This window comes from Pongo pygmaeus, chromosome 2 (genome assembly GCF_028885625.2).
Source record: "Pongo pygmaeus isolate AG05252 chromosome 2, NHGRI_mPonPyg2-v2.0_pri, whole genome shotgun sequence".
In the NCBI taxonomy this organism is placed as follows: Eukaryota; Metazoa; Chordata; class Mammalia; order Primates; family Hominidae; genus Pongo; species Pongo pygmaeus.
Window position 1 is genome coordinate 92796056 of NC_085930.1, and position 23742 is coordinate 92819797.

The following is a 23742-nucleotide window of genomic DNA, read 5'->3' on the forward strand; positions in this document are numbered from 1 at the left end:
ATTAACACAAACTTTGAGGTTCAAAATGACATAGATTTATTATTTTACAGTTTGGGAGATCAGAAGTCTGAAATGGATGGATATTAGTGGGCTAAGATGTTAGTCAGGCTGAATTCTTTTCTGAGGTCTCTAAGGGAAAATGTGTTTCCTTGTCCTTCCTACCTTCCAGAAGCTGCCTGCATTCCTTAGCTTGTGGCCCCCTTTCATCTTCAACGTCAGCAATGGCAGGTCAACTCTTTTTCCTATTGCATTGCTCTGACTCTTCTACTTCTGTTTTTGAGATTTAATGACCCTCGTGATTACATTGGTCCCACCCCGGTACTGGAGGATAATCTCCCTGTTTTAAGGTCAGACGATTAGCAACCTTAATTCCATCTGCTACCTTAATTTTCCTTTGCCATGTAATCTAACACATTCACCGATTTTAGGGAGTAGGATGTAGGCACCTTTGGAAGGCCATTATCCTGCTTACTAAATAGGGCAGTAGTATTTTTGGAAATATATTTGTCAGGATCTGTCACAGTTAAAGCATCACATCTATGCTGAAACTACGAGGGCCTCGGGGATTGTTGTTTTTCATAACACAGATGGAGGTAGTGATACAAGAAGAGTCTATGCCAATCCCAACAGGTATGCTAGGTGGAAAACCTGCTAGAGGATGGAAATTAGGATATAAGTTTTGTAAACCAATATATCATTTAGCTGTAAGAGATTTATGTTTAAGTGACCCATAAAGACAATCTTCATCTCTTTCTTGGCAAACACTGTCTCTTTCATGATAAACTAAAATAAAAAGAAATCATTATGGACAAGGAAAAGGGAACAGTATCTCAGAGACTCAGAGTAAATGTTGACCTCCTAAGATGATATGTTGCAGAAATCTGAAGGGATTTTTAGAAATTTGTCATCCTCAACAGCATCAGGAAACAGAAAGTGAAGTGAGAGAATAAGTTTAGATTATAAAAAGTAGGATTATTTGGAAAAGGAGATGGATTAGTCAAGAAAATATTGTAAAGAGACCAGAATGTCATAACACAATTAAAGTCTGTGTTGGAAGCTGAAAATAAATCACTATTTAAAAAAAACTCACGGCCAGGTGTGGTACCTCAAGCCTATAATCTCAGCACTTTGGGAGACAATGCAGGCAGATTGCTCAAGCCCAGGAGTTTGAGACCAGCCTGGGCAACATGTAAACCTGTCACTTCAAAAAATGCAAAAATTAGCCAGGTGTGGTAGCACACACCTGCAGTCCCAGCTACTTGGGAGGCTGAGGTGGGTAGATCACCTGAGCCTGGGGAGGTGGAGGCTGCCGTGAGCTGTGGCTGTGCCATTGCACTCCAGCCTGGATGACAGAGACCCTGTCTCAAGAAAAAAAAAAGAAGAAGAAGAAGAAAAAATCAAAAGGGGGAAAAAATTGATAATTTCTGTTGAAATGAACAGGTGCAATAAAAATTAAAATAACAAAAGAGAGGATTAAAAATATAGAAAATAGACATCATAGACTTGAACACCCAGAACCAAAGTAAGAATCACAGATGTTCTTGAGGCAGAAGCAATTAGAACACAAATAGTAGTGAAAGATTAATAAAAGCTCTTCGGAGCACAACGAAGAAACAAAAAACAAACCCAATACCAAAAAACAAAAATTGAAGGGACTTTCCATACTCCAGGCAACATTAATGAAAAGGGTTTTATATCATTTCAACTTGGTAATTTTTTAAAGAATAAAGTAAAAAAAATCCTTCACACACGTAGGCAAACAAAACAGTTAGCTTTATAAAGGAGCAAAAAATCAGATTTTTTTTCGGCCACACTATATGGTACAAAATATTGCTATAAAATCTACAAAATTTGCTTAGAACAGTTAGGACTCTGGATGAACTGTAGCAAGCTGTGCATAAACAGTCTCTCTAGGAGATTCTTATACATACTAACATTTAGGAAACACTGCCCAGGTAACTGAGAGAGAAATTGAAGTTAAGAATTCAGTAACAGAGACTTCACAGATGCTGCTGCCACTGGGAGCCCCGTATTACCAGCTATGTTCAACCCCACTGTGTTCTTCAACATTGCTGTCAATAGTGAGCCCTTGGGCTGCGTCTCCTTCGAGCTGTTTGCAGACAAGCTTCCAAAGACAGCAGAAAACTTTCATGCTCTGAGCACTGGAGAAAAAGGATTTGGTTATGAGGGTTACTGCTTTCACAGAATTATTCCAAGGTTTGTATGTCAGGGTGGTGACTTCACATGCCATATGGCACTCGTGACAAGTTCATCTACAGGGAGAAATTTGATGAGGAGAACTTCATCCTGAAGCATACAGGTCCTGGCATCCTGTCCATGGCAAATGCTGGACCCAACACAAATGGTTCCCAGTTTTTCATGTGCCCTGCCAAGACCAAGTGGTTGGATGGCAAGCAAGTGGTCTTTGGCAAGATGAAAGAAGGCATGAATATTGTGGAGGCCATGGAGCACTTTGGGTCCAGGAATGGCAAGACCAGCAAGAAGATCACCATTGCTGACTGTGGACAGCTCTAGTAAGTTTGACGTGTGTTTTCTCTTAACCACCAGACCATTTCTTCTGTTGCTCAGGGGAGCACCCCTCCACCCCATTTGCTCGCAGTATCCTAGAATCTTTGTGCCCTCACTGCAGTTCCCTTTGGGTTCCATGTTTTCCTTGTTCCCTTCCATGCCTAGCTGGATTGCAGAGTTAAGTTTATGATTATGAAATAAAAATTAAACAACAACCACAACAACAACAAAAGAATTCAGTAACAGAGAAGTGGCTGATTGTTAATAATTAAACCAAGTTAACAAAAAGTGAGATTTAAGTGATTGTAACTTTAATTATAATACTGAATGCAAATGTAAAACTATGCTTTTGAAAGAGAAAATATGTCACACAAAATAATGCTTTAATAAGCATTAAATATTTAATACCTTAATATTTAACACTAAGCAATAAGAAACCCAGGATCATATTTACAAGGTCCAGAAATAAATTTGTGACAAATTCTCATTTTTCTAGGGGTAGACTCAAATATTCTAAATATTTGAAAGTTTTAAAATGTATTCATTCAACAAATATTAATATTCTTTTTGATGTACCAGGTGCCACTATTAGAAACAAAAGTAGGATGCATGACTTCCAAACCAATGGAGAGAGAAAAGAATGTGCAGCCTGATCTAAATCACCAAGTACTGTTGTCCCTTGGTATCTGTGAAGGATTGCTTCCAGATACCAAAATTTGTGGCTGCTCAAGTCCCTGGAATAAAATGGCATAATATTTGCATGTAACCTACAGACTACTTTAAATTATCTCTAGACTACTTATAATACCTAATGCAGTGTAAATGCTATATAAATAGTTGTATTGTTTAGGGAATAATGATAATAAAATGTCTGTACATATTCAGTATAGATGCCATTTTTTTTTTTCCTGAGTGTATTAGTCCTTTTTACTGCTGCTGATAAAGACATACCTGAGACTGGGCAATTTACAAACAAAGAGGTTTATTGGACTTACAGTTCCACGTGGCTGGGGATGCCTCACAATCATGGCAGAAGGTGAAAGGCAAGGAGGAGCAAGTCACATATTATGTGGATGGGAGCAGGCAAAAAGAGAGAGCTTGTGCAGGGAAACTCCTGTTTTTAAAACCATCAGATCTTGTGAAACTTATTCACTATCAAGAGAACAGCATGGGAAAGACCCGCCCCAATGATTCAATTATCTTCCGCCAAGTCCCTCCCACAACACAAGGGAATTATGGGAGCTACAAGATGAGATTTGGGTGGGGACACAGAGCCAAACCATATCACTGAGCATTTTCAATCCATGGTTGCTTGAATCCACAGATGTGGAACCCACAGACAAGGAGGGCCAATAGTATATAAAACAAAGAAAAAACAGTAAAGCATAAACTACACAAAGCATGAAATAAGATTACAGTGTTACAAACATATCATTTATGCAATAAAAATAAATAGTGTAAAGTCCCCCAGTGGAATAAAAATTAGATAATTTGACCATGGCCAGACACAGGGGCTTACACCTGTAATCCCAGCACTTTGGGAGGCTGAGGTGGGTGGATCACCTGGGGCCAGGAGTTTGAGACCAGCCTGGCCAATATGGAGAAACCCCATCTCTACTAAAAATACAAAAATTAGCCTGGCTTTGTGGTGAGTGCCTGCAATCCCAGCTACTCAAGAGGCTGAGGCGGGAGAATCACTTGAACCCAGGAGGTGGAGGGTGCAGTGAGCTGAGATTGCGCCATTGCATTCCAGCCGGGGCAGTAAGAGCGAAACTCTATCTTAAAAAAAAAAAAAACAAAAAACCATAATTTGACCAAATAGTCTATCTGAATATTGATGTTCAGCAAGGGGATATTATATGTTTGTAAAAAGCCATTTTCTTAGTATTATCATCCTTTGGTTAAGTCTTGCCACTGCCATATATTACTTGAATGACCTTGGGAAATGCATCTAACCTATCTGGCTTTGAATTTCCTTATGCATAACAAAGGAATGACATTTCCCCTGCACCTGATATGTTGAAAAGAGCAAATATAAATGTGAAAGCATTGTGTAAAGCTGAATCTCATTGTAAAATGTTTATTAAATTAGTCTATTAAAATACAACCACTGTATATTTCAGCTAAAAAGCAAAATCTAACTGTAGGGTACTGAGAAGAAATATACCTAAAACAAAGTAACTCATTAGATTAAAAAAGAAAGAACAACAGAATGGACAAGATTTATTAGGCAGAAGTGAAATAAAAAAAAAGTAATCTTGGCAATATTTAGATGAAATAGAATCAAAGGCTATAAAAATATTAAATGCAATCAAGAAGGTTATATTTTCTTTAAGATAGACTTCACAATGAAGATAAGGCAGTTCTGAATTTTTATTGACATGGTAACAGCCTCAAAATACATGAAACAAAGGCTGTTAGAAATACAAGGAAAAATTGATGGAAGTAGAATTGTTGTGTGACACTTTAATACACTTCTATTGATCTTTCATGGGTCAAATAAACACAGAATTGATAGAGTATTTTAATAATCTAACAAAGCTGATTTAATAAATATTTATTGAATTTTGTTCTCTAGAAATAAGCAATACACTTTTTTAAGGAGCCATGAAGCATTTAGAAAAAAATTGATCATATGTTATATCTTAAAGAAAACATATTAAATTATGAAATATAAAGTGTTAACAGGCTCCATGCTCTGCCTACACTGAAATAGAACTAGACATTAATAGCAAAAGTTTAAATGCAAAAATCAGTAGCTTGGAAAAGAGAAATAATGATAACAAAAACCAAATTTTTTTCTAAAAACTCCAGATTCAAATAGGGAGGGAAACTATATAATAAACTGTTAGGAGAGTAAGAACTCTATGTATCAATATTTTAAATGGCTAAAGCTGTATTTAGCAGAAAATTAATAGCTCTGAGAACTTTCATTATTAAAGGAGAGTAACAAAATCAATCTGTAGAAAATAAAACTAATGAATTAATAAATAGAGACTCCTTTTTTTTCTGTTAAATAAGACCAACAAGCAAATAATATTTATTTAATGAGCTAGAAATAGGAGGAGCTTACACAGCATAATACAAGATATCTACTGGAAACCTGTAGCAAGGTATGTTGTTTAATGTTAACGTTGTAAATATTACTTTTACTGCCACAAATGAGATGAGTGCTTGTGATTTTTGTAAAAGTTAAATCCCAAAGAACAATTTCTGCTTCCCGTGTAGTCTGTAAACCCTCACAAAACACAAACAACAGCAACAACAAAACTCTCTGAGGGAGCTGAAGAATGAACAAAGGCAGCAAGATTCTGGAAGGGGGTTGAAGACACCTGGAAGTAGTATAGGTTAAATTTCTTATGACTATTATCCTGAGGTCAAGCCACAGGTAGGGCCACACAGAGTGGCTGAAACTCCTGTAGGAAGCTCAGTCTTTCTGGCCTTATGAACCAGAGGACAGAGTTTGGAGCAACCCCAGCTACTGGAAAGTGAGGGAGGAATGTCATTAAAAAGAGGGCCAGAAAAGGAGCATTACAAATTTTTGGTGTAAATTCTGCTCAAATCTCTGGCTGACCTTTGGAATATACATACACAGGCAGACCAAAGCAGTCAGTGAATTTGATAATATCAATATAGATTTTCTCTATGAAGATCAGAGATTCCCAAAATTGGTGAGAGATAAATGTACATGTTCAAGATGCTGAGGTACATTGTAATCAAATTGCTGAAAACCCAAGACACTATCTTGAAAATAGCCGGAGAAAAACAACACAGCATATACATGAAACTGCACTGCTAAATACTGCCAACCTACCTTCAAAAACTATGAAAGCAAGAAGACAATGAAACAATATCTTCAATGTGCTGAAAGGAGATGTGACTTTCCAATCCAGAAGTCCATATCCAAAGATACTCATACTTCAGGAATGGAGTCAAAATGAAGTTACATTCAGATAAACAAAAACAGAATATTTATTGCCAGCAGACCAACTTACACTGTAAAAAATGCTTTGTTCTTTGGGATGACAAGAAAAAATAGATGAAAACTCAAATCTTTATGTAGAAATAAAGAAAGAAATCATAAATAGTAAGATAAATATAAAAATCCATTTTTTCCTCCTAATGTTTTAAGAATATGTACGTTTGTTTAAGTAAAAACTATAGCATCATTTTTATGGGATTTACAATACAGGTAGATGTAATTTCAATGACAACTTGAATTTAGAGGGAGTTTGTAAATAGATCTATACACGTGTGAGGTTTCCATATTGTATGTAAATAGTATAATAGTAATTCTAGGTAGACTGTAAAAAGAGAGGTTGGATTGAATTCCTGGTAATATGTGTTTAAATGGAAGGAATATTCGTTCTTAGAATGAAGAGAAGTGTGCAGAACGGAACTTTGCAACCCCTTACTGGCCCATATGTCACGAGGTGGAGATGTCACCATTTTCTATATGGCTCCAGATCAAGCAATCTCTTGACAAAAAGCAAGCTGGCTTCGAGTAACCTTCAAACTGAGTGTACCAGGACAATCCAGAAGACATAACATGGTTGCTTTCTTTCTCCTGTCCATTTTAATATCTTAAGTACCAGCAGATAGAATGTCCAGAAAAAAGAAAGAGGATGACATTGTAGGGGAGGCCAAGTTTTCTCTCTTAGGGTTTTTTAGCTGGGCCTGAGGATTGAATTGACATAAGACAGATCAGCAGGAGAAAAGCCTACAAATTTAATTCATTCAAGTTTTATGTGAGCACAAGAGCCCTCTTAAGGAAATGAAACCCAAGACAGAGTTAAAAGTTGAACACCTGTGTACTGAATTGGGAAAGGAATAGAAAATTGTGAGTATGTGACAAAGCCAACAGGCTTGGGCTAGGGAGGTTAATTGGGTAGAGAAGTAACTAGGAAGATAAGCGTTACTTTAATAAGGTGTGTTTGTTCAGATTTCTCTCAGCATCAACTTCTTGTCCTTGATGATAAGAATGCTACTTTCCCTCTGGCATAGGGAGGACAACTTATCTCCTGTTTCTAAGGAAAAGAAGAAAGCTCAGAGTATATTTCTTGTATCTGCTGTTTTTCCAAGTGTCTTTAAGCTCAAAATAGTCAATATACTAGAGCAACATAGTTTGGAGTATTGTGTTTTGAACTCCTTCAATCTTTAGCATTTCTCTTTTGTCATTCTTCAGGCTCTTGAGCACTTTTGAGAAACTAATACGAATGGGAAAGATGTAATATTTACTCCCAGAAAGGTTGCTTCGGTGATCTAGTTTGTGAACTAGACTCAGGAAACTGGGTATTGGAAAGGAAGTCATGGATGTGCAATGGAATTTGTAAAGGGGTGGCTCAGCCCTTGAATACTCTCCTTGGAAGAGACCCTGGCATGGAGAGAACAGAGTATTAACCTCACTCTGAGGTTGGGAAGACTAAGGGAATCTGAGGTGTGAGGAGGGATGGAGACGACAGGTCACACAATGTGATGGAAAACTGCACATGGAGTGGAAAGAACATGAACTCTGGAGTCTGGAACTCCTATATCTGGACTTGACACCATATTCTGCTATGTGGCCTTCCGTGAGTGTGCCAAGTTGAATATTGGCTCTGCAAACGTATCCATATCAAATTTCTAGAGCTTGTGAATGTGACCTTGTTTGCAAAAAAATGGTCCTTGCAGATATGATTAAATTGAGGATCTTGAGATGAGGAAATCATCCTGGATTATTTTGGGAGCCCTAAATGCTATTACAAGAGTCCCATCAACTACCAGAAGCTGAAAGCGGCAAGGAACGGTATCCCTCCTAGAGCCTCTGGAGGGATCTTTGCTCTTAAACATCTTAATTTTGGGCTTCTGCCCCCAGAGCTGTGAGAGCCAAAAAGTTTGGGGTTATTTTTTATTGCAGCCACAGGGAAGAAGATAATAAAGCCAGCTACTGACCTCTCTGAATCTCAGTGCCCTCATCTGTAAGACGGAATCAACTAGCTACTTTATAGCATTTTTCCAGGATTAAATGAGACATGTAAAATAGAAAACAAACAAACAAGCAAACAAAGAAAAGATAAGGAACATGCTGAGAAAAAAATATAGACACCCCTTGTTTGATGTTACTAATTGATTCCTGATGATCACATGTTTTACCCAAAAATGATTTCCTTGAGACAGTTTGCCATTACTTAAATGGGAAAAAATGTGTTATATGTCAAACCAACCCCCTAGTGAATTTCTTGAAGTGTAAGTAAAACACAGTAAAATAACCGTAGTAGAACAATAACGTCACACTGAGACTTAAAATGCAGGCATACCTATATCTCAGAGATATTGCATGTTCACTTCCAGACCATCACAATAAAGTGAATATTGCAATAAAACAAGGCACACAAACTTGTTTGTTTCCCAGTGAATATAAAAGTTATGTTTACAGTATATAGTAGTCTAGTATGCAATAGCATTATAAAAAAAGTTATCTTAATTAAAAAAAATTTTTTTTGCTAAAAATACTGGTGATCATTTGAGCCTTCAGTAAGTCATAATCTTTTTGCTGGTGGAGGGTCTTGCCTTGATATTTATGGCTGCCGACTGATCAGACTGGTGGTTGTTGAGGGCAGAGGTGGCTGTGGCAATTTCTTAAAGTAAGAAAACAGTAAAGTTTTCAACATCAGTGGCTTCTTGCTTTCACGAATGACTTCTCTGTTGCATACAGCACTGTTGGCCAGCATTTTACCCGTAATAAAACTCCTTTCAAAATGAGTGAATCCTCTCCAACCTTTCTTTATCAACTAAGTTTATGTAATATTCTAAAGTTTTGTTGTCATTTCAACAATGTTCATAACATCTTCAGGAGTAGATTTTATCTCAAGAAATCATTTTCTTTGCTTACCCATAAGAAGCAACTCCTCACTCATTCAAGTTTTATTGTGAAATTACAGTAATTCAAATCATATCTTCAAGCTTTACTTCTGATTCTAGTTGTTGCTATTTCTTCCACATCTTTAGCTCCTTCCTCCACTGAAGTCTTGAACCCCTCAAAGTCATCCGTGAGAGTTGGAATCAACTTCTCCCAAACACCTTTTCATGTTAATATTTTGTTGTCCTCCCATAAATCATGAATGTTCTCAATGACATCCAGAATGGTGAATCCTTTCCAGAAGGTTTTCATTTTACTTTGCCCAGATCAATCCGATAAATCACTACGTATAGTCTTACAAATGTATTTCTTAAATAATGAGACTTGAAAGTCAAAATTTCTCCTTCACAGAATGGATGCTGTGTTGGCAGGCATGAAAATAACATTCATTTCCTTTTACATCTCCATCAGAGCTCTTGGGTGACCAGGTACATTTTCAGTGAGCAGTAATATTTTGAAAGGAATCTTTTTTTCTGAGCAATAGGTCTCAAGAGAGGGCTTAAAATATTCAGTAAACCATACTATAAACAGATGTACTGTCATCCAGGCTTTCTTGTTTCTTTTCAGAGAACATGAAGAGTTGGTGTAGTATCATTCTTAAGGGCCTTAGCATTTTCAGAATGGTCAATGAGCATTGGCTTCAACTTAAAGTCACCAGCTGTGTTAGCAGCTAACAAAAGAATCACTTGTTCTTTGAAGCTTTGAAGCCAGGTATTGACTTCTCCTCTCTAGCTAGGAAAGTCCTAGATGGCATCTTCTTCCAACAGAGGGCTGTTTCTTCTCTCTTGAAAGTCTGCTTTTGGCCAGGCATGGTGGCTTACCCCTGTAATTCCAGCATTTAGGGAGGCCGAGGCAGGCAAATAATGAGGTCAGGAGTTCGAGACCAGCCTAGCCAATGTGATTTTGTATGCCAAAATATGAATATTAGTAGCTTTTATGAGAAGTGTCTTTGAAGGAAAATATGGTGAATTTGTATCTGGTTCAGGTCTTCTTTTAATAACCAGAAAACAAGGCTAAAACAAACATAAGGCAGTTTTATCTGTTTGAATGATATAAATTGGTTGTTAAAAATAAAAATAAAATGAAAATGAAAACCAAGAAAACAATACCAAGGATAAGTTAAACAAAAAGTTGGTTTTTTGAAAAGTTGAACAAAATTGATAAGCCTCTGGCTATACTAACCAAGAAAAGATCCAAATAAAAGTCAGAAATGAAAAAGAAGACATTACAAATGATACCATAAGAATACAAAGATGATCAGAGACTACTATGAAGAAGTATACACTCAATCTAGATAATGTAGAGGAAATTGACAAATTCTTGGAAACATATGACATCCCAAGATTGAACCAGGAAGAAATAGAAATCTTAAACAGACCAATAATGAATAGTAAGATTGAATCAATAATTTTAAAACCTTCCCCCTAAAATGCCCAGGACTGGATGGCTTCATAGCCAAATTCTACAAAATGTGCAAAGAAGAACTGATACTCATCCTACTGAAACTCTTCCAAAAAATCAAGATGATTAAATAAAGAAAATGTGCTCTGTGTGTGTATATAAGTGTATACATATGTATATATATATACACACATACACATATACATATGTATACACATCTATACACACACACCACATGTATATACATATACACATATATACATACAGCACATTTTATTTATGTATATGTGTGTGTGTATATATGTATATATAATAGAATTCTATTCAGCCACAGAAAATGAATGAAAACATGTCTTTTACAGCAACGTGGGTGGAATAGGAGGCCATTATCTTAAGTGAAAAAACTCAGAAACATAGTGAAATACCACACGTCCTCACAAGTGGGAGCTAAATAATGTGTATATGTAGACATAGAGTGTAGAATAATAGCCACTGGAGACTCAGAATGGTGATAGGGTGGGAGGGGAGTGAGGTAGTACAATGTACACTATTTAGGTGTTGATTACATTAAAAGCCCAGACTTCACCACTGTGCAGTATATCCATATAACAAAACTGCACTTGTACCCCTTTAATTTACATAATTAAAAAATTGGCTGGGCACAGTGGCTCACGCCTGTAATCCAAACACATTGGGAGGCCAAGGCGGGCAGATCAATTGAGCCTAGGAGTTGGAGACCAGCCTGGGCAACATGGCAAACCACCATCTCTACCAAAAAAATACAAAAATTAGCTGGGCATGGTGCCACATGCCTGTAATCCCAGCTACTATGGAGGCTCAGGTGAGAGGATCCCTTGAACCCAGGAGGCAGAAGTTGTAGTGAGCCAAGATGGGGCCACAGCACCCCAGCCTAGGTGACATAATGAGACCCTGTCTCGAAAACAACAACAAGCACAAAAAATTATGCTCACTGTAAGAAAAAATAATAATTTTAAAAAAATGGGTTCTTGTGGTGAAACATGATGGCACCTCCTGGTTCCTTCTTGCATTTGAAGATTATAGATGAGAATTTTCAGGGAATGGTCAAGATCAAAACCTATTTGGTCTCTCAAGATTGTCCAGGAGAGGCTGTAGGCCTCTTCCTATCTTACCTGGCATGTACATACTAACTGCAGGTAGTAACTGTATGAAGTTGTTGGGTAACTCATTTTTGGTTGTGTTCTCTAGGTGACACATTAGGCATTTTTGTCTACCTTTAAGTCCTCCATTCTCACCTCTGGTAGACTGTAATCGTCATAATGAGAGAGACTACTTCTAACTTGTCCACCTTTGTACCCTAATTTAATGAAAACATGTTGAACAAATAAAGAATAAACCTAGTGGTGGTCCCAATCATCCGCCTGTCCCTCCAACCATCATCCTTTCCAGATTGCAGCCTTCTATATCAGAAGTGTCAGCCTTTGTTTTCTTGCTCTGGGAAGTGATGATTTAAGTTCCACACCACCAAAGGATTGTCAAATACACACAACAAAAATAAACTTGAGCTAAAATTGTGATCTAATATGCAGAGGGATTGAAAAAGCTAAGAAAACAAATTATACCACTTTGGCCATGCAGATACAGGAACCATTTGGAAACATCTCAGCAACCTGAAAGGGAGCATCTGATGCCTTGAACTGCCATGTCCCTCAACTTTAGCTGCTATTCCCATTTGCTTCTCTTAAATGTATTTAGCTCGGGACAAGTTGGGAGCTACCTTCTCTTTTCTGAGGTGACCTTAGAAGAATGATATACGTAAGTTGCAGCTTGTTTGGATTGTTTATCTGTATTTAAAGGCTCTAGCCAGGCATTGTATTTTGCTGTTAAGATAAAATCAATAAATAAAAACTTAAAAAAGAACCAGACTAATCCTTGAACATTCCTAAACATATACTCTCTCCCGCTTTCGAAAAGGAACACTGCTTAATGTTTACTTATTGTAGTCTTCTGAGAATTTGATTTGCTGTGATTGCACCTTTATTCAAAAGTACAGAACCTAAAAATGGTACAAAGAAAGTTTCTTTCAAATCAGATGCATTTGCAAGCCAGTGTCATTAAAAAAAAGAATGCTGTTGGTATGCTGAGGTCAGAGTCTATCATAGAGACAGATGTGATTTATTGTAAAAGAGAGCAGACTACTGCTTAGGTATCACGTGCAACCAATACATAATTACCACCAAGGAAGTGCCGGTTGTGATGACGGTATTGGAAGCTGGTGAGTCAGACCCATTACAATTTTCATGTAATCTCTAAACTTCCTTGTTAAATTATTTTCTACTCTTCATAACTTTTGGAAAGAGAGCATATGGGAGAACTTGAGCTTCCTCTTTCTCCTTCCTTTGGCCTCTTTTGTTCCTGGGCAGAGACATTAGCTAGAAGTCAGATATCTGAGAACATGGTAAGAGAAGTAAGAGCAGGAAGCCTCGGCAACTCACTTGATAATTATTTTTCGTCATTTAGTAGCAGGTGGTAGAATAAATAGGATCATTTGTAAAGTTCCAGTGTTGATGGTGGTAGTGGAGAGAGATACTAAAGCATTTTAGTTTTCAAGCCACAGCAAAGTAACTGGTATCATTCTTGACCTCATTTCATGAATAACTATAAAATTAGATAAAATGTATGCGGCGACTGTTTTCAGAAATTGGCTAACAGGCAATGTGGGGCTGTGACCCTTGAGACAAGGTAAACCCCTGAGGCAAGCCTTGCATTCACCTTGGCTTTCTGCCTAGGGGTGCATTCACTGGACTGGATAGTAAGGAGGTGGGGCCAAGCATTACATGCTTGTTTCAATGAACTGATAAGGCAGAGTTTGTACTTTGTTGCTGCTGAGGGGCTGGAATTAGCAGAGTAGGGTACTGAATAAAAGAGATGCATGAGGTAGGGCATATGGAGGTAGTGTACATGGAGGTTTCTTTGCAGGTCATTGTCTGAAGGATTGACTATGCATAAGCAGGTCAAGACACCATGAGGCCGAGCAGAGAGGGTTCACTGTGGGACCAAGAGTCAAACAAAGACACTAGTGGTTGCCCAGAGATGGGAGACGTTGGAATTCTTAGTCTGAGTGGGCAGATTTCCCTGAGAACCTGGGCATTCAGTTGAAACCATAGAAAGGCCAGCCTCAGGAGTGAGACCTATACACTACCATAAGGCTGTGTTCTACGACTAAGGACAAAATTGTAATAGACAAGTTCTAACAATGAAAGGTTTAAGAGAATATTTTAGAAATGTAATTTCCTGCCAGAAAAAAACTCAGTACCCTATAAGGAAGACCATATAATGCAGATTCCCTAAATGTGTCACCCTGTGTCTAGCATACAACAAAAAAATTACTGGATGTGTAAAGAGGCAGCTCCATCGATCAGAAAAAAGCAATAAATAGAAACAGACTTTGAAATAACTCAGACATTAGAATTAGAAAATGAAGAATTTAAAATAACTAGATAAGTATATTCAAGGACTTGACATAAAATGGGTGACATAAAATGAAGAGATGGGAAATCTCAGAGAAACAAATGTAAACTATAAAAAAGAAACAAATCTATATTATAGAACTGCAAATAATAATTTCCAAAATGAAAAGTTTACTGAATGGCCTTTGCAACATATTAGAAACTACAGAAAAGATCAGTAAACTTTAAGACAGATCAGTAGAAATTGTCTGATCTGAAGAACAGGATGAAAAAATAGAAAAAATATATAAATCTTCAGTGATCTGTGGGGCAAAAGCAAGAAGTCTAACATTTGTACAATTTGAGGTCCAGAAATGAGGATAGAGAGAATGAGGGAGGAAAAAAATAGTTTAAAAAAATGAACAAATTTTCCCAAATATAGTGAAAAAAATCGAACTACAGGTTGAAGATGTTTAACAAACCAAAGCAGGATAAAAACAAAGAAAACCATACCTGGACGTATGACAGCCAACTGATAAAAATCCAAAAGTAAAGAAAAAAGCTGCTGAGGATGGGAAGAGGGGAGAGACATTACATATAGGAGAACAACAGTAAGAGTTATTTTAGACTCCTAAATAAAAACTATTCAAGCCAGAAGACAATAGAATGACATTTTTTAATTCTTTTTTTAAATTTAAATTTATTTTATTTTAAATTCTGGGATCCATGTGCAGGATGTGTAGCTTTGTTACATATGTAAACATTTGCCATGGTGGTTTGCTGCACCTATCAAACGGTCACCTAGGTATTAAGCCACACATGCATTAGCTATTTATCCTGATGCCCTCCCTTCTACCGCTGCCCCCCATCCCACCCCAGACAGGCCCCAGTGTGTGTTGTTTCCCTCCCTGTGGCCATGTGTTCTCGTTGGTCAGCTCCCACTTATGAGTGAGAACATGCAGTGTTTGGTTTTCTGTTCCTGTGTTAGCTTGTTGAGGATGATCTCTTCCAGCTCTATTCATGCCCCTGCAAAGGACATGATCTAATTCCTTTTTATGGCTGCATAAACAAAACCTAAGTTTTAGATAAACAAAACCTAAGTTTTAGATAAAGAAAACCTAAGAAAATGTACTGCTAGTCAACCCGCATTGTAAGAAATGCTAAAGCAAATTCTTCAGCCTAAAAGAACATGATAGCAAATGGAAACAGATTAACAGGAAGAAATGAGGAGCATAGAAATTGTAAATATATGGAATAATATATGTATTTTTAAACCCTCTTTATTTTCTGTTAAACTCTTACGGGGTAACTTACGGGCATAATCTAGAAACCTGACCATGTGTTCCTTGAAGACACTGAGTGAGTGTACCCAATTTGGCAGCTTTTGTGAGAGCAAGGACCATCCTTCATTTTTAATTCCCTTCAGGTTCATGCCTACAGTGAAAAGTCAGTACATCTTGCTGGATGAATGAAGGTGGGCAATGTATTTATTCTATAAAATATTGTATTTTGTGGGCACACCTGTGAGAATATGGCACAGGTTGGACAGTTCTGCCTGGCTCTCAGCTATGTTAATTACCAACTAATTATGAGGTTGTTTTATTTTCAGAACCCCATTAAGTCCATTTATTAATTAGAATAAGACTATAAATTCCCTCTGTTTAATCCAAATTTCACTATCTGACATCCCCCAAATCAGAAATGTTAACACTGGAACATTGCTTGCTTTCAAATTAAATAGGTAAGGTTTGAAGAGAATTTTGGAGTTTAAGAGGTTACATCTAATGTGTTCTAAATACTAGGACTTGTTTTTCTTCTGAGTATACCCCTACAAAGTACAAAGCCTTTGATAGCTCATTTTGTGTTTTCTGAAGTTCTAGTTCTCCTGGTCACATTCTCCAGCAAGGCCCTGTATATTAAATGTAACAAGTAATAGAAAATCCTCTACATAGAACGTACTCAGAAAACTTGAGGAGCTTAAGCACTTGACTTCTGTTTGGAAACACAGTGGATATTTGTGTCGCTACTGTACATAAAGGAGGAGACACTGAGAAATAAAGAAGGCTATCCCAAGTCCCTAGTAAAACAGGATGAGGTTTTTAGGTTTGAGGAAAGTGCCTCATTCACTCCATTCCTGCCTCAGAATACTGAAAGGCATGTTTCTAGGCTGAGTTTTCTACTGTAGGAAATCCTATTTTTTACTTATCAAGAATGCATTAGAGTTGGAAGAATTGCAGCCTTCCTACACCATATGCTAACATTAATTCCAGCTGGATTAAAGCAATAAATAAATGTATAAAATCAATCATTAGAAACCCAGAATAGAAATGAGTATTTATCCCTACTGGAGTGAGAGAGGACTTCATAAACTTGAAGACAAAGAGAAAGATCATTTTTGAAAAGAGTAATAGATTTGACTCCATTAAAAATTAAAACTTCTGTTTGCCAAAAAGCAAATCCACACAGTGATAAGTATGTGCCACAAATATGAGGGACAAGTGACTAGGAATCTTAAAAGACCAAGCCAATTGATAACAATGCATGATTACAATAGTTAAATGGGAGGTCAGGCATCCATTGTTTTCCTGCCTAATGCTGTCATTTTCAATTCTTTCTTGCTCAGTGGGAGAACTCAATTGCCCAGGGTCTCTTCCTGCTTGCTTTTCCATCATTCCTACTTCTGAGCCCCAGCAGGGGCCTCGTCTTACATTCCATTGCATTCCCGGCCTGAGGCCTTCTAGCTCTCACATGCAATCTTCAGTGATGTTTTCGTGAGGTCTATTTGGGGATTCCCAGCAATGTTGTTCTGTGCCATTTGTTATTAGGTATGGGTGTTTTATACTCATGTTTTATTGGACAAATGATGGTTTTATTTCTAGAAAAAAAAATTCATCATGTTCCCCTACTTCCTATCTTGGATGCTTGAAACATACATGTATGTGTATGTTAGTGTGTATATATGTGTGTGTTTGTGTGTTCAAGGTTTTAAGCTAGAAGCGGGTAATGGCTTTAGGAAGTAATGGTGGGGAAATCTGTCACAGCATTATCACACGTTCTGATCTGCTGGAAGCAGAAAAATGATTGAAAAATGATTGTGAGATTGTGATGACCAGAGGGAAGTGATGACCAAGTGAGCCTATGTTCTGAACCAGGTTTCTGTAAATCACATTAAGCCAGTTTCTCCCTGTTACTCCTGTGTCCATTTGCAAGGATGAACACTTATAAGTCATGTTTACATTCTACCAACAACCACTCTTTTAACAGGTAGGTCTTGTTCCATTGTACAGCCCCAGAGAAAATATGCATGAACAGTCATTCATTTATAAGTACCTTTAAGGAAGAATCTGCTTTGTTCAAGGCACTGTAAAATATACAAAGATAAATTACCAAGATGTTTCAAATCTGTGGATGTACACAAATAATTATAATAAGATCTAAAAGGGTTAATTGCCAAAAAAATGAATGGAAATATGCAATTAAAATATAATAAACAGATTTCTGGTCCAGAAAAGATGATGGAGACCCATTTTCCCCTGCTTTTCCCTGCTAAGAACAACTACCAACTCTGGTAATGGTACAAGAGACAACCAAATGAGAGCTCTGAAAGACAGTAAGAATGAGCTGGTTTGCTCATGCCTGTAATCCCAGCACTTTGGGAGGCCGAGGCAGGTGGATCATGAGGTCAGGAGATCGAGACCATCCTGGCTAACACGGTGAAACCCCGTCTCTACTAAAAATACAAAAACAAAATTAGCCAGGCATAGTGGTGGGCACTTGTAGTCCCAGCTACTTGGGAGGCTGAGGCAGGAGAATGGTGTGAACCCAGGAGGCGGAGCTTGCAGTGAGAAGAGATCGTGCCACTGCACTCCAGCCTGGGCGACAGAGCAAGACTCTGTCTCAAAAAAAAAAAAAAAGAATGAGCTGGCCTCCCTAGGCCTGGAGGAACAGCACAGTAGCAGAGTGTTTAGGGTGTCCCAACCCAACAGAAGATGGTCACCCAGACCAAGTGTTTCCTAACTCCAAGCCTGGCAACAAGAAGCAGCTCAGGGAGGCTGATTTTTTATTTTTTATTTTTTATTTTTTTCTGATTGAACGGATGTCCCTCTGGAACTATCAGACAAGTTCAACGCTACCAGCCAAAGGGATTAATTAGAAGCCTTGCCAAAAATAATTGGCCAGAGGAAGGACTCTGCTTTCCCTCAGCCCTGAGACTCTCCCTTTCCACCAAGAAATACTGAAGTGGGTAGGCAGAACATGTAAAAAAGAATGAACTATAGCAAATAATGCTGTCAGGGAAGCCTCTTTTTCTCTGTGTGCCTCAAATGATCCTCCCCTGTCTAGAGTCACTGGGGCAAGAAGACAGAACCAGCAACAAGGATGCAACCACAAAAAGTGGCCAATTCTAGGAAGCCTCTTTGTTCTCACATGCCTGAGACTCTCCTTCCCTGCCCAAAGACACTGAGGCAGAAGGCAGACCCCACCATATTCCTCTCCCACTGAGAGATACCTGAGGCCCAGTGTGGGGAAATCTGTTCTGCCCCACAAGGCAGTGGGGTAGAAGCAGGAACCAGTGGCCTCTTGCAACCAGATTAATCAAGCAGACCAAAATAACACCTCAAAGTCTGTGAAAATTACAGTGCCATTGGAGCCACAGCTAATAAAAGTAGCCAAGACCCACATGTTAATTTAACAGGGTTACTGACTGTTACAATGAAAGACTTAAATAGGACCTAGTCTCTCCTATCATAATAGGCAAAATGCCCAGGATTCAATAAAAAATTATCCTTCATACCAAGAACCAAGAAAATCACAAATTGAATGAGAAAAGACAATCAACTGACACCAACACCAAGATGAATCGGATATTAGAATTATCTGACAATAATTTTAAAGCATCTGTCATATAAATGACCTATCAACCAGCTGCAAATTTTTGATACAATTTTTTAAAATAGAAAATATTAGAAAAGAAATAGAAGTTATAAAACAACTGAATAAAAATTCTAGAAATGAAAAAATAATAACACAAATAAAAATAGTGCTGGATAGTATTAACGATAGGTTGGACTATCTACTGTTAACTGGAGATAACAGAGGGTAGAATTATTAAATTTGAGGACAAAACAATGGAATCCACCCAATCAGAACAATAGACCAAAAATAGACTGAAAAAATGAACAGGACCCCAGAGATCTGTGAGACAATGACAAATGGTCCAACATTCATGTCATTGGAGTCCCAGAAGAGGATAAAGATAATGGGACTGAAAGAGTATTTGATTAGCTGACAGCCAGGCATGGTGGCTCATGCCTGTAATCTCAGCAATTTTGGAGGCTCAGGTGGCCATATTACTTGAGCTCAGGAGTTCAAGACCAGCCTAGGCAAAATGGTAAAACCCTGTCTCTACCAAAAAAAAAAAAAAAAATTAACCAGGCATGGTGGTACACACCTGTAGTCCCAGCTACTCAGGAGGCTGAGGTGAGAGGATTGGTTGAGCCCAGGAGGCAGAGGTTGCAGTGAGCCCTGATCATGTCACTACACTGTATAATAGAGTGAGACTCTGTCTCAAAAAAAAAAAAAAAAAAAAAGAAAAGAAAAGAAAAAAGAAAAAGATAAGTTGGGAATGGTGATGCACACCTGTGGTCCCAGCTACTCAGGAGGCTGAGGCAGGAGGATTTCTTGCACCTGTGAGGTCAAGGCTGCATGCAGTGAGCTGTGATTGTGCCACTATACTCCAGACTGGGTGACAGAGGGAGATCCTGTCTCAAACAAACAAACAAACATGAGTATTTGAAGAAAAGATGATTGAAAATTTAACTAATTTGGTGAAAGACAGAAACCTACAGCTTCAAGAAGCTGAATGAACCCCACACATAATCCCAATGAAATCTGTGCTATGATATATCATAATTAATCTTTTAAAAATAAAATATACTGAAAAAATCTTGAAAGCAGTAAGAGAGAAATGACACATTACCTATAGAGGAATACCAATTCAAATGACAGCAGATTTCTCATAAAATGGAGATGAGAAGGAAATGCCACAATGTTTTTCAAGTACTGAAAGAATTATCAACTGTAAATTCTATGTCTGGAAAAACTATACTTCCAGAGTGAAGAGGAAATAAAAACATTCTCAGATGAAGGAAAAGTAAATCAATTTGTTGCTAGCAGACCTACTCTTAAAGATTGGCTAAAGAAAGTTCTTTAAACAGAAAGGAAACAATACAAGATGGAATCTTAGAGGATTAGGAAGGAAGAAAGAACATTGGAAAGACATTTGTGGGTACATACAATAAACTATTATTTTCTCTTTGAGTTTTATAAATCATGTTTGATGATTAAAACAAAAATTATAATACCATCTGATACTCAATTCAATGTTATTGAAAAATGGGAAGGACAAGAGATTTAAATGGGAGTGAAGTTTCAAACTAGTTAAATGTTGATAATGTAGCCTGTAACAAGTCACATATTAGGTTTTAGTACTCAGGGAAACCACAGTGAAAACTATACAAAGAAGTACTTCCCAAAACACTGTATATCAAAATGAAATCCTAAAAAATGTTTAGGTTACACACAGGAAGCCAAGAAAAGAGAAACAGAGGAATGAGAACCAGGGGAATCAAATAGAAAACAAGTAAAGAAATGGTATAGTGGAATGCTAACTTATCAATAGTTACCTTGAATGTAAATCATCTAAATACTATCAAAAGACAGGGATACACAAAGTGAATAACAGAACATAATCTAACTGTATGCTGCCTACAAGAAACTCACTTCAAATTCTATGATTAGTTAAGTTGAAAGTAAAAGGGTGGAAAAACATATATCATACAAATATTAATTTTTAAAAAAACAGGAGTGCTTATACTAGTATCTGATAAAAGTGGACTTTGGAACAAAGAAAATATCTGGAAACAAGAAGGAACATTATATAATGATAAAAGAATGGATCCACCTGGAAGGCAAAATGATCTTATGTACATACCAAATAACAGAGCCTCAAAATACACAAAGCAAAAACAGATAGAACTGAAAGAGAAACAAATAAATCATCAATTATATTTCGGGACTTCAATGTCCTCTCTCAACAACAAATAGAACTACTATACAGAAAATCATCAAGAATGTAGAAGATTGAGTCATCACAATGAGTAAATAGAATCTAATTGAAATATATAGAATACTCCATCCAACAATAGCACAATATACTTTTTATTTCAAGCAACCAAAGAACATTCACCAAAACAGATCATATCATAGGCCGTAAAAAATCCTTAGCAAATTTTTACAGAATGTGTTATCCATAACAAAAATATAGCAGAAAAATCTCTAAAACATGAAAATTTATAACACACTTCTAAGTTATCAACAGGTCAAAGAGTAAGTCTTTAAAGGCCTCACATCAATAACCTAAGTTCCTACTTTGAGAAACTAGAAAAAGAAGAGAAAAATAAAGTAAAAGCAAGTAGACAGAGGAAATAATAAGGATAAAAGAATAAATCAATGAAATTAAAAATAAGAAAAAGGTAAAGTCAATGAGACAAAGAGCAGGTTCTTCTAAAAAATTAATACAGTTGATAAACTACTAGCAAAATTGACAATAACAAAATTACCAATACCAGGAATGAAATAGGAAATATAAATACAGATCCTGTGGTCACTAAAACACAATAAAAATACTATGAACAACTTTACACTCGTATATTCAACGAACATAGAAGAAATAGACCAATTTCTAAAAAAAAAAATAAACTAGCTAAACTCAGCCAACATGAAATGAACAGCCCTATCCTAGTCCTATAGCTATTTAAAAAATTGAATTAATAATTTAAAATATCCCAAAAAAGAAATCTCTAGGACTACATTGTTTCACTGGAGAATTATACCAAATGTTAAAAAAAAATTAATGCCAATTTTACATTATCTCTTCTAGAAAATAGAAGAGGCAGGAACGCTTTTCAACTCATTATTACCCTGATACCAAAACCAGGCAAAGAAGAAGAAGGAGGAAGAGGAAGAAGGGGGAGGGAGGAAAGAAGACTATAGTTCAATGTCTTTTGTAAATTTTGACTCAGAAATTCTTAATGAAATAATAGCAAAGAATAAAAAGAATTATGTAATATGATGAAGTAGGATTTATTATATGCCAGGTATGTAAGGTTGGTTCAACAATTTAAAATTAATTAATGTAATATACCATAGAAACAAGCTACAGAAGAAAATTCATTGAGGAAACACTGGAAGAAATTAAAAATAAAAAAAGTAAATAATATCATCATATAAAAAGGCATCGGACAAAATCCAACATCCATTTATAATAAAAATTCTCAGCAATTTAGAAATAGTGATGAATTATCTCAACTTGCTAAAGAGCATCCTTGAGATTAGAAACAAGGCCAGGATGTTCACTCTCATGACTTTTATTCAACTAGTACTGGAAAGTCTAGCCAAAACAATAAGGCAAGAAAAGAAAATAGAAGGCATGCAGTTTGGAAATAAATGAAATAAATCTCTATTTGTAGATGATATGATTGTCTACCTATATCATCCCTAGAAATCTACAACAACAAAAATCCTAGAACAAGTGAGTTAATCAAGGGTGCAGGATGCATACAACAATTAATCGTATTTTTACATGCTAACAAAGAATGTGCAGGAACCAATATCAAAAACACTGTATCAATTACAATAGTTCCAAAGAAAAGAAAAATTCAGGTATACACTTAATAAAACAGGTACAGAGGCCGGGTGCAGTGGCTCACGCCTGTAATCCCTGCACTTTGAGAGGCTGAGGCAGTTGGATCACCTGAGGTCAAGAGTTCGAGACCAGCCTGGCCAATGTGATGAAACCCCCTCTCTTCTAAAAATACAAAAAATTAGCCGGGCATGGTGGTGCGTGCCATAATCCCAGCTACTCAGGAGCTTGAGGCAGGAGAATCACTTGAAACCAGGAGGTGGAGGTTGCAGTGAGCTGAGATTGCACCACTGCACTCTAGCCTGGGCAACAAGAGTGAAACTCTGTCTCAGAAATAAATAAATAAATAAATAAATAAATAAATAAAACAGGTACAGAGTTTATATGATGAAATTACAAAATGCTGATGAAAGAAATTAAAGACTTAAATGAGTAGAGACTTGGAAGGCTCAGCATAGTAAAGATGTCAGTTCTGCTCAAATTGATCTTTGAGAAATTAAATTTCTAACAAAATTCTAGCAAGCTTATTTGATCTCCATTTATATGGAAATGCACAGGACCTACAATAGCTAAAACAATGTTGACATAAAATAAAGTGGGAAGAATCACCCCACCCAACATTAAGGAGATATATATATGTATATATACATATATATATATATCACTCCATCCAATATTAGGGCTATATAGCTATAGTAATCAAACCAACATGGTTTTGGCAGAAGAATATACAAAATGCAACAGAATAGAGGACCCAGAAATAGACTTCCATAAATATGCTCAAG

At 36.9% G+C, this 23742-nt stretch overlaps 1 protein-coding gene and 1 pseudogene across 21 annotated transcripts in view; both read left to right on the forward strand.

Moving 5' to 3' along the window:
- FHIT (fragile histidine triad diadenosine triphosphatase) overlaps window positions 1-23742 on the forward strand; it is a 1508090-nt gene that overhangs the window by 554079 nt on the left and 930269 nt on the right. The window lies entirely within an intron of this gene.
- LOC129032484 (peptidyl-prolyl cis-trans isomerase A-like) lies at window positions 2042-2679 on the forward strand (annotated as a pseudogene).